We start from the raw sequence: 6358 nt of genomic DNA on the forward strand, positions 1-6358 counted from the left end.
TTCGTTACAATGTTTACCTTTTTCTTTTCAAGCTGTCCTTTGAAATTCTCATTTAGCTCTTTTACTTGATCGCTTCCTCCATCTTCTTTGGATTCTCTATATTCCAGAGTAAGTTTCAGCATCTCTTCTGGGATCCTTCTGGCATCCATTTTTATCCTTTCCCCTCCTATCATTGTAATGATCTCTTGCTTCCTTCATGCACAACTGGTACCAAAAAAGGGAAAAAAGCTCCGCTGGGTAGAACTTTTGTAATCCCGTGGGGGGTGGGGGTGGGGGGCATCTAGCTACTCGCAGCCAGTAGCATTTCCTGGGAAGTTTCTCTCTGGTCACAGTGAATTTTATTGTGAAAGCAGTTTTGCTCAAGCCTCATTTTTGTGACGGCCAATTTAAGATAATAGTGTGTGGCTGTGACGTTTTGTTTCCTGCTTGGGAAAAGTGCTGCAGAAATTGTTGTGATGTGGAACACAGTTTACAAGGACAGTACTACGAGAAAAACTCAAGTGTACGAGTGGTGTTCTCATTTCAAAGAAGGTGAAATGTTGATTGATCACAAACCTCATTCTGGACGTCTGTCAACTTCCTGAACTGAAAAAAATGTCAACTACTAGTGTATTTGGAGTTCATTCCATCAGGGCAGACTGTTAATCAAGCTTTCTATTTAGAGGTTCTGAAAAGATTGGCTAACAGTGTGTGACAAAAAGGCCTGATTTGTGGCAGATGGGGGACTGGTTTTGCCACGATGACAATGCACCTGCTCACGCAGCCATCTGAGTGTGCCAGTTTTGGGCAAAAAACAGCATGCTTCTCTTGCCCCATGCACCTTACTCACCTGACCTTGCTCCATGTGACTTCTTTTTGTTTCCATGAATGAAGGAGGACATGAAAGGACAGAGATTTGATGACATAGAAGAGATGAAGGGGGAAAAATGAGGGAGGTACTGTCAGCCATCTAAATAGATGAGTTTGAAAAATGTTTCCAAGAATGGAATTTCAGATTTGACAAATGTATTAAGTGTAATGGAAAGTATGTTGAAGGTGATAAGGTTGTTTTGTAAAAAAACATTTACATAGCATTATAAAAATTCTGGTTTGGGGAGGGTACCCCCTCATAGAATGTTCTTGATGTCTTCCCACAACTCATCTGGCCATTGGTCATTAGCGTTCAATGCACCTAATCTGTTCTTGAAATCATCTTGAAACTCAGGTGAGATATACTCAAGGTCAGCAGCCCTGTGGCGTATGGATTATGTGTGGTGCTGCTTGCTGCAAGGCTAGCAGTTTGAAACCACCAGTTGTTCCACAGGTGGAAGTTGGGGCTCTCTACTCCTGTGAAAGTTACAGTGTCAGAGACTCATGAGGCAGTTCTACTTTGTCTGACAGGCTCACTCCGAGGGGCATTGACTCACTAGCAGTGAGGGTTTGTTTTGTTGTTTTTATTACATTCAAAATCATATTTTGGCTCTCATGGACTTCTTCTAACATTGTAAGCTTCAACCTGAACTTGCATATGAAAATTGATAGTTTGTTTTGCATTGGCCCTTAGCCTTAATTTGGCAGGCAATGTTGAGCTACCCATTGTCTCTTCCACAGATATCCTCAATTTGATTTCTGTGTCTTCCATCTGGCAAAGTCTAGTTAATAGTCACCGTTTTGTTGCTGAGGGAAAAAAAGATATGTGCAACAATCATGCAATCTTCAGCTTCATTTCTGTCAACAAGGTCACATTTCCCAACTACTGATCCAATATCTTTGCTTCCAACATTCACATTCCAACCACTACTAATTATCAATGCAGGTTGACTGCATGTTTGATTCATTTCAGACTGAACAAGTTGACAGTATCTTCAACATTGGGTTTAATGGTTGGTGTACAAATATGAATCATAGTTGTAATAACTCTCTTCCTTACAGGTGTATAGATATTATCCTAGCATATTCAGAATTGTTTTTCAAGATAGCTCTAGAAATGTTCTTTTTTATGATAGATTCAACATCTTTCCTCTGGAATTTGTCATTTCTGACATAAAAAACCATCTGATTGTCCAATTCAAAGTGCTCAATACCTGTCCATGTCAGCTCACTAACGTCTAAATGATCAATTTTTATGCATCCATTACATTTTGAAAATATTTTATTGTGAATTAGGTGAGGGTTTATCTAACAGATCATCATTTTTTAAAAATCATTTTGTTGGGGGCTCATACAATTCTTATCACACTCCATACATCCATCCATTGTGTCAAGCACATATGTACATTTGTTGCCCTCATCAGTCTCAAAACATTTGCCTTCTACTTTAGTCCTTGATATCGGCTGCTCGTTTTCCCCCTCCCTCCCCTAGATCATTTTTATATTCTATAACTTTAATAACTTATCAACCCACTCATTAGCTTGCCCTGCCCCCACTTGATTTTTCCATCTCCCTTTTGTCGGATATTTTATCTTTCCTTTCATCTAGTTAACACTTGTCACTCTGCTCTGTATCTTCTTACTCCCCCGTTCCCCTTCCTCTCCCACACTCGGAAGCCATCAGAGTCTATTTCTTTTGGTAGGATAACTTTCATCTTAATTTTTTATAAAAATGGTCTCATGCAATATTTGTCCTTTTGTGTTAGACTAACTTCATGCAGCATAAAGCCCTTCAAATCCATCCATGTCGTGATGTACTTTGTAGTTTCATAATTATTCTTTAGCATCGTGTAGTATTCCATTGTGTTTATGCACCAGCTTGTTCATTCTTTCACCAGTAAGCATTTGAGTTGTTTCCATCTTCTTATTATTGTGAATAGTGCCACAGTGAACCTGGGGGTAGATTTATCATCACGACTTGTTTCTTCAATCTTTAGAGCATGTACTCAGTAGAGGGAATGCTGGGTCATATGGAATTTCTATTCCCAATTGTTTGGGGAAGCGCCATACATCTTCCCATGGTGGATGTAGTTTTATAGTCCCACCAATGGGGTCTGAGGGTTCCACTCTATGGGCATCTTCTCCAGTATTTGTTATTTTCTGTTTGTTTGGTTTTTAACTTTGCTATCAATGCTAGGTGATACCTTATTGTTGTTTTGATTTGCATTGCTTGAATGGCTACTGATCTTAACTATTTCTTCATGTTTGTTGGCTGCCTGGATATTTACTTTGGTGAACTCTCTGTTCATATCCTCTGCCCATTTTTAATTGGATGATTTATCATTTTCTTGTTGAGGTGTTGTAGTAGGTTTCTGTAGAATTTAGAGATTAGTTTTTTTGTCTGAGCTATCATTTCCATTTCCCCTCTGATTGGTGACTTCTCTTTTTACTCTTTTGATGAAGTATTTTATTGCACATATGGTCTTATTTTTAGGAGATTCCAGTCATATTTTTTTCTGCTTTGTGTGTGCTTTCTGTTGTATTTGACAGGGTGCTTATGACATGTACTAGGACCCTTAAATTTGCCCGTTATTCATTGATAATCTTTATAATTCTAGGGTTTACATTTAGGTCTTTGATACATCTTGACTTCATTTTATATATAGAGTTAAGTATGAGTCTTATTTCATTCTTCTGCAAATAGAAACCCAATTCTGACAACGACATTTTTTAAAGAGACTATATCTTCCTCTGTTTGATATATTTCATCCCTTTGTCAAAAATTAGTTGTCTGTAGGTGGATGGGTTATTTCTGCATTCTCTATTCTGTTCCATTGGTCTACATAGCTACCATTTACCAGTACCAAGCTGGTTTGACTTCTGTGGCTGTATAACAGGTTTTGAGGTTGGGAAATGAGATACATCTTACTTTGTTCTTTTTCTTTAGTAGTGCTCAGTGTATTAGGGGTCTTTTTCCTTTTCATAGTGAAAGCCATGATGGCATAGTGGTTACGAGTTTGGTTGCTAACCAGAAGGTCAGCAGTTTGAAACCACCAGCTGCTCTGCAGGAGAAAGATGAGGCTTTCTTCCCCCATAAACATTTGCAGTCTCAGAAACTTAGAAGGGGAGTTTTACTCCGTCTTATAGAGTCACTTTGAGCCGACATCTACTAGCTGACAGTGAATATGAAGTTAGGACTAGTTTTTCCATCTCTTTAGAGAATGATGCTGCATTATGCATTGGGATTGCATTATATTTATAGATCACTTTGGGTAGTATTTCCATTTTCACATTCTAAATCTTATTTATGAACATGGAATAATCTTCCATTTCTGCAAGTCTCTTTTGGTTACTTGGAGTAGTATTTTTTAGCTTTCTTTTTACAAGTTATTTGTTTCTCTGGTTAATTTTATTCCTAAGTATGGTAGTTACATAATCTTGTGTCAACTTGAAGATATTAAGAGTGAAGGGGTGAAGTCTAGCCTGTCAATCAGGTCACAGTCTGATGATGCTTTCTTATGGGTGTGGCCTTCTCATGAGGCTTCTGGGAACTTCCTCTCTTTCTCCGTGGAGGCAGGATGCACTCTCTCTCTGCCTTGTCTTCCTGTTGACAAGCCATGCAGCAGAGACCTGTGGACACAGCCCTGTGATGCTTCCACTGCCATTGGATCCACAAGACTTTTCACCCACTGGCCTGTGATCTTCCTGCACTTGGAATCATTGTGAGTGGTAACATGAGTCTGAAGAGGAATTTATGGACTAGTACCAGATATATGGATTAATATCAGACTTATGGATTTGATCTGGATTGGACTAGGATGTTTTATTGATGAATAATTACTCTTTGATATAAATATCTTTCTATACATACATGAGTGTCCCTGGATTTGTTTCTCTAGTCAACCCGGACTAGCACACTAAATATTTCATTTTTTGGATGTCTAAGCAGTGCAGTGTTCTTGCTTTCCTTTTAGAACTCTCTTCATTCTTCATTAGTTTTTCATTGATTTTTATATATTGATCTTGTACCCTGTCATGTTACAGTTTCTTAATGAGTCTTTGGGGCTTTACATATAGAGTCATATGTGCAAACAGAGAGTTTTAGTTCTTACTGGTCAATTTGGATGCCTTTGATTTGTTTTGTTGTTCGATAGCTCTTGTTAAGTATTCCAAAATAAAATTGAATAGTGATTAAAAGGTGTTTTATCTGGTTTCCATTCACAAAGGTCTCTTTTCTCCCAATTGGGCTAGATGTTGGCTGTTGGTTTTGTGTATTTATGGTGTTGATAAATTTCCCTTTTAGGCGTGGGGACTGTGTTGGCCCAGGCTGACCCTGATGGCTTTCGAGTGCGCCACGATGCTTGCCAGGTTCTGGGCCCACGCTACCGGGAGCTGGTGAAGAATTGGCTGCCCACAGCAGACATTGAGGCTCCGTGGGTTCCGTGGGGCTGCTGTGGGCCACTGACTGGTGGCTGATCGTGGACTGGGTGCCCTATATTAATGGCAAATTTAAGAAGGATGACTGAGGAAGCCCTCCAAAGCTTTCTTCCGATTTTGTCTGGTAGTGCTGATTCCTATTGTCTCCGTGCCTGCTACATCTGGATCAGCCAAATACAAAAATGTGGAATTGCTGCAACTAGCTGAGGTTGGACATCAAGGAAACTCACACACAACTGAAAATCTTTTGTTCCTAAAAAGAATGCTGATGTGTTCGTGACCTTAACATTAAAGTACATGCACAATTCCCTTTTATTCCTATTTGATTATTATATCAGAAATAGGTGCTGGATTTTGTCAAAAGCTTTTCCTGCATTAATATGATCATGTAGTTCCTTTCCTTTGTTTTATTTATATGATGGATTGTGCTGATTGTTTTTCTTATGTTGAATCATTATTGGATGCTGTTATTGTTAGGTACCATGAAGCTGCTTCTGACTCATAGCAACCGGATGCACAACAAATAAAACACTGCCCCTTCCTGAGGCATCCTCACAATTGTTCCTATGCTTGAGCCCATTGTTGTAGCCACCATGTCAATACATCTCGTTGAAGGCCTTCCTCTTCTTTCTTTTTAATCATTTTATTGGAGCTCATACAACTTTTATCACAATCCATACATACATCAGTTGTATGAAGCACATTTGTACATTTGTTGTCCTCATCATTCTCAAAACATTTGCTCTCCACTTAAGCCCCCAGCATCAGCTCCACATTTTCCCCTCCCTCCCCACTCCCCCTCCCTCATGAACCCTTGTTAATTTATAAATTATTATTTTGTCTTGTCTTACACTGCCTGACCTCTCCCTTCACCCACTTTTCTGTTGTCCGTCCCCCAGGGAGGAGGTATATTTAGATCCTTGTAATCAGTTCCCCCTTTCCACCCCATCCTCCCTCCACCCTCCCAGTATCATCACTCTCACCACTGGTCCTGAAGGAATCATCTGTCCTGGATTCCCTGTGTTTCCAGTTCCTATCTGTACCAGTGTACATCCTCTGGTCTGGCCAGATT

Source organism: Echinops telfairi, unplaced genomic scaffold, assembly GCF_000313985.2.
Source record: "Echinops telfairi isolate 266 unplaced genomic scaffold, ASM31398v2 ScPeMD7_2;HRSCAF=8, whole genome shotgun sequence".
Classification (NCBI taxonomy): domain Eukaryota; kingdom Metazoa; phylum Chordata; class Mammalia; order Afrosoricida; family Tenrecidae; genus Echinops; species Echinops telfairi.